Here is a 12,007-nt window from a genome sequence, read left to right on the forward strand (position 1 = left end):
ATAACATAATGTCCTAGGAGTGTCATCTGATGAAGATCATCAAAGGTTAGTGCTGCATTTAGCTGTGGTTTTGGTTTTTGTGACATTGAAAAATGGGTGTGTGATTATTTCTGGCTGGGTACTCTCCTGACAATCTAATGTTTTGTTTTCGTTGTAAAGCCTTCTTGAAATCGGACAATGAGGTTAGATAAAGGAGAGTCTTGTCTTTAAAATGGTGTAAAATTGTCATATGTTTGAAAAATTGAAGTTTGGGGATTTTTGAGGAGTTTGTAATTCGCGCCATGCCCTATCATTGGATATTGGAGCGGTGTTCCGCTAGCGGAACATCTAGATGTAAGAGGTTAAACCTAATCCTAACCCTGACTTGTACCACCTATAGCTGTAATGGTCACGGTCATTCTAACCCTAATGCTAACTGTAACCCTGACAGGTAACACAATGCACTTACAGCTGTAATGCTTACCCTAACCCTAACTGTAACCCTAACCCTGACTGGTAATAATACAATACACCTATAGCTGTAATGGTCACGGTCATTTTAGCCCTAATGCTAACTGTAACCCTGACAGGTAAAACAATGCACTTACAGCTGTAATGCTAACCCTAACCCTAACTCTGACTGGTAATAATACAATGCACCAATAGCTGTAATAGTCACCCAAACCCTAATTCTAACCCTAACCCTCCACGGTTGTTTTACTGACAGACTTTAGGAAAATGTTCTGTTTTAGACTCTACAGAACACAAAGTTATGCGTTCTTTATTTGAATTTATATCACACTCAATACCGAAGCTCTACCAACTGGAGAGATCAAACACACATTCACCATCCACTCGTGATAAGGGAAGTATTGATACCATTATACTCGAGGGGCTGACCTACTGACAAGCTTCTCTAGAGATAAACTTCTGATAGCAAGGTGATATGATGTCATACATTTCTTTGATATATTTTTCTTTCATTATTTCTTTCTAACTGCCTTTGTTGATTCTGCTTCTTTGGTTTTTGACATAGGGACCCGACAATCCCAATAGATTTTGACCTCCTTCTGATATGAGTGACTGATAAAGACATGGATTCAATTCATGCTTTCATCTACCGTGTAGACAGACCCATGATGCCCCACTAAAACATATTTACATAACCACACCCACTAGAAAATTGTTTCAGCGGCAGGTAGCGTAGTGGTTAGAGCGTTGGACTAGTAACCGAAAGGTTGCTAGAGCGAATCCCTGAGCTGACAAGGTAAAAACCTGTCATTCTGCCCCTGGACAAGGCAGTTAACCCACTGTTCCTAGGCCGTCATTGTAAATAACAATTTGTTCTTAACTGACTTGTCTAGTTAAATAAAGGTAAAACATTTTTTTTAAAGAATGATCTGGTGTAATAATCTTCTATAAAACCTTCTCAGGTAGAATACGTATGCATCTATGTGGAAATACAGATATCTAATGATTTCTCCCTATATAGATTTTATTTTTATACAGGTACATTCCACCCTGTTGTAGTATAATTTTTGTAAAGAACAGTGGTGTGGTTTCTTTCAGCACTCAGATTGAAAAAGACAATAATTGTTCTTACAATATAAATTGTAAATTTTACTGTCTCCTGATGTGTTGAATTACCTTTAAGCCTATGCCATTGAAACACACAGGGGTTGATTAATGTTTTGGCACTTCCAATTGCTTCCACTAGATGTCACCAGCCTTTACAAAGTGTTTTGAGTCTTTTACTGTGAGATCTGACCGAACAAGAGCCATGGAACGATGATGGCCGATTAGACTCTGGCGCGCGAGTTCATGTTGGGTACCCTCGTTCCAATACGTTATAAAAGAGAATGCATTCGTCCACCTTGAATATTATTCATGTTCTGGTTAAAAAAGGCACTAATGATTTATGCTATACAACGTTTGACATGTTTGAACGAACGTAAATATATTTTTTCCCTTCGTTCATGACGAGAAGTCCGGCTGGCTTAGATCATGTGCTAACAACACGGATCTTTTTGGATATAAATGATGAGCTTTTTTGAACAAAACTACATTCTTTATGGACCTGTGATACCTGGAAGTGACATCTGATGAAGAGAATCAAAGGTAATGGATTATTTACATAGTATTTTCGATTTTAGATCTCTCCAACATGGCCGTTTGTCTGTATAGCAAAGCATATTTTTCTGGGCGCAGTGCTCAGATTATTGCAAAGTGTGATTTCCCAGTAAGGTTATTTTTAAATCTGGCAAGTTGATTGCGTTCAAGAGATGTAAATCTATAATTCTTTAAATGACAATATAATATTTTACCAATGTTTTCTAATTTTAATTATTTAATTTGTGGTGCTGACTTGACTGCCGGTTATTGGAGGGAAACGATTTCCTCAACATCAATGCCATAGTAAAACGCTGTTTTTGGATATAAATATGAACTTGATAGAACTAAAAATGCATGCATTGTCTAACATAATGTCCTAGGAGTGTCATCTGATGGAGATTGTAAAAGGTTAGTGCATCATTTTAGCTGGTTTTATGGTTTTGGTGACCCTGTCTTTGAATTGACAAAACATTACACACAGCTATTGTCAATGTACTCTCCTAACATAATCTAACTTTATGCTTTCGCCGTAAAACCTTTTTGAAATCGGACAACGTGGTTAGATTAAGGAGATGTTTATCTTTCAAAGGGTGTAAGAGAGTTGTATTTTTGAAAAATTTGAATTTTGACATTTATTTGGATTCAAATTTGCCGCTCTTGAAATGCACCTGCTGTTGATGGAGTGCACCACGGGTGGCACGCTAGCGTCCCACCTAGCCCCAAGAGGTTAAACATTCAAATTCTTGTATCACCAGGTTTTATCACCCACAGAAGGCAGTAAACATAATCTAACAACTATAATTTGTATGTGACTGAACATTAGCCAGGTTTTAACCTCTCTAGGGTCGGCGGGACGAAATCGTCCCACCTACGTAACAGCCAGTGGAATCCTGTGGCGCGTTATTCAAATACCTTAGAAATTCTATTACTTCAATTTCTCAAACATATGACTATTTTACACCATTTTAAAGACAAGACTCTCGTTAATCTAACCACACTGTCCGATTTCAAAAAGGCTTTACAACGAAAGCAAAACATTAGATTATGTCAGCAGAGTACCCAGCCAGAAATAATCACACACCCATTTTTCAAGCTAGCATATAATGTCACATAAACCCAAACCACAGCTAAATGCAGCACTAACCTTTGATGATCTTCATCAGATGACAACCCTAGGACATTATGTTATACAATACATGCATGTTTTGTTCAATCAAGTTCATATTTATATCAAAAAACAGCTTTTTACATTAGCATGTGACGTTCAGAACTAGCATACCCCCGCAAACTTCCGGTGAATTTACTAAATTACTCACGATAAACGTTCACAAAAAACATAACAATTATTTTAAGAATTATAGATACAGAACTCCTCTATGCACTCGCTATGTCCGATTTTAAAATAGCTTTTCGGTGAAAGCACATTTTGCAATATTCTAAGTAGATAGCCCGGCAGCACAGGGCTAGCTATTTAGACACCCACCAAGTTTAGCCCTGACCAAAGTCAGATTTACTATAAGAAAAATGTTATTACCTTTGCTGTTCTTCGTCAGAATGCACTCCCAGGACTTCTACTTCAATAACAAATGTTGGTTTGGTTCAAAATAATCCATAGTTATGTTCAAATATCCTCTGTTTTGTTCGTGCGTTCAAGACACTATCCGAATGGTAAAGAAGGGTGACACGCACGACGCATTTCGTGACAAAAAATGTCAAAATATTCCATTACCGTACTTCGAAGCATGTCAACCGCTGTTTAAAATCAATTTTTATGCAATTTTTCTCGTAAAAAAAGCGATAATATTCCGACCGGGAAAGCGTGTTTAGGTTCAAAGAGAGAGAAAACATTGTCCTCTGATAGAGCACTTACCAAAAGCGCTAATGTTTTTCAAGCCAGTGGCTGGAATTACATCATTCAGCTTTTTCCCGCCTTCTGAGAGCCTATGGGAGCCGTAGGAAGTGTCACGTTACAGCAAAGATCCTCAGTTTTCAATAAACAGAGCCAAGAAGAACAAGAACTTGTCAAACAGGTCACTTCCTGTAAGGAATCTTCTCAGGTTTTTGCCTGCCATATGAGTTCTGTTATACTCACAGACACCATTCAAACAGTTTTAGAAACTGTAGGGTGGTTTCTATCCAAAGCCAATAATTATATGCATATTCTCGTTTCTGGGCAGTAGTAATAACCAGATTAAATCGGGTACATTTTTTATCCGGCCGTGCAAATACTGCCCCCTACCCCCAACAGGTTAAACACCCTTCCTCAGGAGGGGAGACAAACACCCACACTACAGTACAAAATACAACAGCCAACACAAGTACTTCCACTCGACATACAACCAAGACCTACTTCAAATTGATACAAGCCATACACCACAAACAAATCATTGAACATGAACTCAACACTCAGACATTTCCAGTTGGGATGATGAAACAGGTCACTAAACTTACAGACTTCATTAAACCATCATCCCCCAACATAGAGACAAAGCAGAAAGTAGCTGACAATACAAAAAAATGGATGTCAGCAAATATGTATATCTTGTGTGAACTCTACCAGGCAATACTAAACACTCTATCCCCTGCAGGTTTCCCGTTCAACAATAGCGCCTTCCAGACAGCAGTATGTTGGGCCCAACACAGGTACAAACTCAAATTATGTGACAGTACAGTCCCCATAGTGCAATCACTGTTAGAGGACTCACCATCCACTAGTGCTTTAGCACTAGCAACCAAACACCATTCCCTTCCTCCTATCACAACCCCCGAGACTGAAAATAACCAAGCTTTACCACAGGCCAGACCACCTACTCAACCCTCATGGTCCCCTCCACAAGCCAGAGCCAAGACCAGCTTACCAACTTTAACCTCAGGGTCCTCCCCGCAGGCCTTAGCCAAGACACTACCATCTACTCTGGGCTCACTCAACCCGCCTTAGCACGGGCCCCTCGACCATCTCCCAGACTTGGAGAAATTAAAAAAGTACCAACTTCGGCTTCTAGGTCCATCCGTAGCAAACAAGCCTCACCTCCAACCTTGGCTTGGTACTCTAGTTCCTCACCTGGCACAGCTACCATACCCGTAGCTCCAACACTGGCTAAGGTCTTAGATAACATACCACCCTTACCTTCCCCAACTCCTAATAGGGGTCCCCTTGCCTAACCCCAGTTTACTACCTCCCCACTACCTGACCCTGATGAATTTGTGGTAGATTTTGAGTTAAGAGAGGAGGAATTTCCAACTCTCCAGTCCATGGTGCAGCCAAAACACACCACGGCCCAGACTAAGACCATTACGGTCCAGGCGCAGGTGATTCACAGACCCTGCAGTCAACTTGACTCCTGGAATGCCCCCACATTGCCTGTGGCCCTGGAGACCGCACAACCACCCCAAACACCAATTATTAGTAATGTAGCCCTTCATTCTGATCTAAACATTTCTGACCTTTCTAGCTTGGACACTAACATCTCCACTTTTGTTCCCACAGAGGCCCAACCAAATACACCACAAAACCCCTTTGAGGTGGTGATTATGGAAAGAGGAGTAAAGGTGGAAAAGTTGTGATGATGGGAGAAAACAAAGGGAACATTTCCTGTCTGAACCTTCCCCAATACTAACTTCTCCACACACCAGATACCTCTTACCCACCCCACTTAGTCGGTCTCCAAAAAAATAGGGTTCTTTCAGAGCCTACTGTGAGACTCTCCCCTTTGTCTTCACCCAGACACTCTACCCCAACATCCCCAGCCATCCCCCCACTCTTGTACCGGCCCACTAGACATGATATGTGTGAGAGAACATTTTTGTATTTACCAGATTTGTTTTAATATTAATAATTAACAATTAATACATAACAAATAGTAAGACATTTCTGTTCTACTAATGCTGTGTTTTTGTAAAGGGATAGTCTCCACTCTCGCTCCCTGCAGCTAATTTGGGCGTATGGTCAAGGACATGGGGGGGTGGAACCAGCAATGACTAAGTATTTTTAGTGTCAGATATATAAGAACCAGGATTCCTCTGTAAAGTTAAGCTCTCGGCAACATACACTTCCGAGTGTGTGGTCGACCAGCTTCATTATTGCAATAATTAATCGATATTAAATAAGGATGATTGTTTGAAGAAATGACAAAGTCTCTCTCACTTGATTAGAATATTCCATGACAAACAGAAAAATGTATGATTGGCAAATAAAATCTCACAAACCGACTGCCATCATTGGAGATTCAAACTTGAGCAGAATACCCTAACATCCATACAAACACATCCAAATTGATAGCTATCCCGGAGCACAGCTCCACCACATTACTGGGGTCTTGGCAAAATCTACCGCAAATCACAACACCAAGGTGGTTGTGCTGTCTCTGGGCTTGAACAACAAAGTGCAAACACAGAAACAAACACCCATAGGACAACTGCAATCACTTCACAGTAAAGCAACAGCAATGTATCCCAATGCAACTATGTAATTCCTCATCATCAATTACTCACCCCACCTGTCAGAGAAACAACAAACCATGCTGAAATATATTAATTCACACATCGCCACACACTACAACCCCCTACTAGAAATCCACCATTCAGATTTTCACACAGAGAAAGACAACACACATTGGACATCAGATACGGCGGCAAAAATACTTAAACATTGGATGGAACAGCTAAAATAGTGGGTGAGGGAATGCATACATGACAGCCCCTCCACCAAGACGCACACATCCTTAACCTTTCATCCACATTTCACTTATCACCCTCTGAGACTCGACTGCTGGAGAGGGGACTCACTTTTATCCCCACACCACTGCATTCTGACTATGGGGACCTCCAGAGGTACATCTACAGGTATCATAGAGCTCTGAAACTTTTGGACCACTTTGATTATACATCTGACTACCAAACCCTACCATTCACAGCTCCATCCAGATGGGAACCAAAATCACAGACAATATCAGCACCCATTAGGAAACTCATTAAAACCAACACACACATCATCAGAGAATTCCATACCACCACCATAACTTCACAACAGAATATCACAGTAGAAGAAAGACAAGCCATAGCCAAATTAAGGAAACACAAACATATAACCATAAAACCAGCAGACAAAGGCTCAAAGATAATTATTATGGACAACCATAACCGCCATAACCGCCAACTCTCTAACACACAACATTATATTCCTATCTCTGCCTTGACACAGATCCAGACACAAATAAAAATCAGACAGATGATATCAGACCTCTATGGAAAGAAATACATTACACATAGACAAAGGGAATATCTAGATGGACCAAACTTACCCAGACAGACTCGTCTATCTCCTCCCTAAAAGCTTCTTAGGGATCAGCATCCCGTCGGAAACCAAAGTGATGGCCGGAACTGGGACCTTTCTCTTGCATTTCAAAGATGGTGGTAGAAAAAAAACGGTAGGTGTTTTCTTCGTATTTTCTTCTACCAGATCTATTGTGTTATATTCTCCTACATTCAATTCACATTTCCACAAACTTCAAAGTGTTTCCTTTCAAATGGTACCAAGAAGATGCATATCCTTGCTTCAGGGCCTGAGCTAGAGGCAGTTAAATTTGGTATGCCATTTTAGGCGAAAATGTAAAAAAAGGGGGCTATCCCTATCCATCATGCACCAGATACCGGGACTGTCCCTTTTGAGGTCTCGAAGGGAAGACCTATTGTGTCAGACTGTGGGAGTGAGTCCTCGCCAGCAGCCGAATTCATTGACTACTTCCTCTATCCCATCTCACAAAGGCACCCTAGCTACCTTAAGGATACATACCATTTCATAGACACGCTTCATAACATTCATAACATTCCAGTCCCAGCACATGCATACCTATTCACTATAGATATAGGTTCTCTCTACACCAACATAGATATCTTGTCAGGTTTAGCAGCAGTGAAATCTGCACTCCGGAGATATCCAGATCCAGATAGACCAGACTCACACCTCCTACAGCTTCTAGAACTTGGATTAAGAAACAATGATTTCACATTCAATAATGAACACTACTTACAGATTCATGGGATGGCGATGAGTAAAAAGTTTGCCCCAGCCTATGCTAATATTTATATGGTGGACTGGGAGTTGGCAGCCTTGGATAAATGCCCATTGCGTCCCATGTTTTATAGACGATACCTGGATGATATCTTCGTAGTGTGGGAACATGATCTCGTACATTTCACAACATTCCTTGAAAAACTCAATAACCATCATCCTACCATAACAGTTAAATATGTCATTCACACACATACAATCAACTTCTTGGACACAACCTTTTTTTCCCAGATACTGACACGTCTCTTTACAAACAAAAGTATATTTCAAGGACACAGCCACACGCGCCCTACTCCACAAGTCCAGTTATCACACATTCACTGGCATTGTCAAATCACAACTCATTCGATTTCATAGACTATGTACACAACAAAAAGACTTTCATTCAGCCACACAGACCCTCTTTGGTGTATTGGGGAAGAGGGGATGCTCAAAGCGGTCGTTGAGGTATATAAAGGCAAACACACTAACAGGCTTTACCCAGAACAGAATGCTTGATCCGCCCAACCCTAACACACTGGCAGGCCTCACCCAGAACACATTGCCTGATCCCCCTAACCTTAACCTTAACCCTAACCCTAACCTTAACCCGAAGCCCAAACCTAGCCCTAACCTTAACCCTAACCTTAACCTTAACCTTAACCCTAACCTCCATAACTTTCCCTGCAGAACTCTGGACCAGGCACTGATTTCTGACCTGGGCGAAACGCCCACATCTATTGTTAAACCTTTCCCGATTCTGGGTCCGTATCCCTATCCCCCCATCCTATCTCTGTCCTCCACCCTCAGACCTTTCCCAGACCCGCTGTTCCTATCCCCCCAAAAGATACAGAACCCCGGATTATACCCCTCATCAAAACCTTCTCAAACATAAACAGACTCCTTCATTCCAGACTCAAAGCCACATTCACCCAAACACAACATACCCACTCCAGGAATTCAGACCTACTGTATATCAGCATGCTGCAGAAACCCCAATCTAAGGGATCTCTTAGTCTATGGATAATTTTTCAATAAACCCACTCCTAAACCACCTATTGAACAACAGTACTATAGACAATTCCCACACATTCAAAATCCACATGCACAAACCTCCAGTCCTATTCCTCAACTCATGACCATTCAGAGCACCCACATTGCCTATGCCATAACATGCACATTATGTCACAACATTTATATAGGAGAAACCAGTCACACAGTCTTGACACGCCTCAAATAGCACATCTACCAATTGAATAATAATAATAATAATAATAATGTCTTATTTAAGGATTTATTCATTTAATTGATCCAGTTTGCATGTTTCATTACAATTTTATTATATAAAATGTGTTTTAAAGTGAAACATTTTTACCCTCAGCACTTTATTAATAATTGTGTTCATCCTGTTATTGAACTGTTGTGGGTGACCCCTCAGAGCTCTCGGGCTCATGTTCTCCCACCCTCTCCAGTCCGGTCAGATGTACAATATAGAAACAGGACAGAAAGTTGTCATAGGCCCGTGCAACCCAAGGTTTGATACCAGCTTAAACAAAAACCCTCTTAAACCTAACCCTAACCCTAACTCTTTCACATTTGTAACACACAAACTGTCTCCTGTCATATGCAGAAGTAGTGGCGTGGTGGATATTGCCTAAATCATGATTTTAGACTATGACAGCTTAAAAAGTTATTTCAAGCTTGAAAACCTTAAATATAGTATCCTACATTAGTCCTTCCAGTGCTGAACCTAAAACATGATTTTAGATCCTGTTCATGAAAATGGTTTAAAATATGTTTCTCATTTGTAACAAACAAACTGTGTCTCTCCTGTCATATACTGATGTAGTTGCAGTGCTGATATTGCCCAAAACATGATTGTGGACCATTTTCTGGGAAATCAGCCAAAAAAGTTATTTCACGTTTGAAATACAATTAAAACACACAAATTGTTTCTCCCTTCATGTGCTGAACTAGTGGCATGGTGGATATTGCCTAAAACATGATTTTAGACCCTGTTCATGGAAAAGGGTTTAAACATACACTACCGTTCAAAAGTTTGGGGTCACTTAGAAATTACCTTGTTTTTGAAAGAAAAGCAAATTGATCAGAAATACAGTGTAGACATTGTTAATGTTGTAATGACTATTGTAGCAGATTTTTTATTGAATATCTACATAGGCATACAGAGGCCCATTATCAGCAACCATCACTCCTGTGTTCCAATGGCATGTTGTATTGGCTAATCCAAGTTTATCATTTTAAAAGGCTAACTGATCATTAGAAAACCCTTTTGCAATTATGTCAGCACAGCTGAAACTGTTGTCCTGATTGAAGAAGCAATAAAACTGGCCTTCTTTAGACTAGTTGAGTATCTGGATCATCAGCATTTGTGGGTTCGATTACAGGCTCAAAATGGCTAGAAACAAAGAACTTTCTCATGAAACTCGTCAGTCTATTCTTGTTCTGAGAAATGAAGGCTATTCCATGCGAGAAATTGCCAAGAAACTGAAGATCTCGTACAACGCTGTGTACTACTCCCTTCACAGAACAGCACACACTGGCTCTAACCAGAATAGAAAGAGGAGTGGGAGGCCCCGGTGTACAACTGAGCAAGAGGACAAGTACATTAGAGTGTCTAGTTTGAGAAACAGACACCTCACAAGTCCTCAACTGGCAACTATTTAGCTAAGTGATAAATCTCATTGATTTATCAAGACCAGTCCCCATGCTGGTGAAAGAGCAGCGTGAAACAGTGCTGAAATAGTTGACCACAAGCAGGTAGGCTATTGCTTCAAATCCTGTAATAACAATTGGATGACTGTGGGTGTTCCAGTAAGCAACAATTTGTTGCCTTCATTAGCCTACTTTATTCCAATGTTTCTGTCATTCAGTGATATTTATTCCCATTGTAATTCATTATGGATCCTTAACCTCTTGGGGCTAGGTGGGACGCTAGCGTGCTACCCGTGGTGCACTCCATCAACAGCAGGTGCATTTCAAGAGCGGCAAATTTGAATCCAAATAAATGTCAAAATTCAAATTTTTCAAAAATACAACTATGTTACACCATTTGAAAGATAAACATCTCCTTAATCTAACCACGTTTTACGATTTCAAAAAGGTTTTACGGCGAAAGCATAAATTTAGAGTATGTTAGGACAGTACATTTACAAGAGTTGTGTGTAATGTTTTGTCAAGTCAAAGACAGGGTCACCAAAACCATAAAACCAGCTAAAATGATACACTAACCTTTTACAATCTCCATCAGATGACACTCCTAGGACATTATGTTAGACAATGCATGCATTTTTAGTTCTATCAAGTTGATATTTATATCCAAAAACAGCGTTTTACTATGGCATTGATGTTGAGGAAATCGTTTCCCTCCAATAACCGGCAGTCAAGTCAGCGTCACAAATTAAATAATTAAAATTAGAAAACATTGGTAAAATATTATATTGTCATTTAAAGAATTATAGATTTACATCTTTTGAACGCAATCAACTTGCCAGATTTAAAAATAACCTTACTGGGAAATCACACTTTGCAATAATCTGAGCACTGCGCCCAGAAAAATACGCGTTGCGATACAGACTAGACGTCATGTTGGGGAGATCTAAAATCGAAAATACTATGTAAATAATCCATTACCTTTGATTCTCTTCATCAGATGTCACTTCCAGGTATCACAGGTCCATAACGAATGTAGTTTTGTTCAAAAAAGCTCATCATTTATGTCCAAAAATCTCCGTCTCGTTAGCACATGATGTAAGCCAGCCGGACTTCTCGTCATGAACGAGGGGAAAAAATATATTTCCGTTCGTTCAAACATGTCAAACGTTGTATAGCATAAATCATTAGGGC

This window comes from Salmo salar, chromosome ssa11 (genome assembly GCF_905237065.1).
Source record: "Salmo salar chromosome ssa11, Ssal_v3.1, whole genome shotgun sequence".
NCBI lineage: Eukaryota > Metazoa > Chordata > Actinopteri > Salmoniformes > Salmonidae > Salmo > Salmo salar.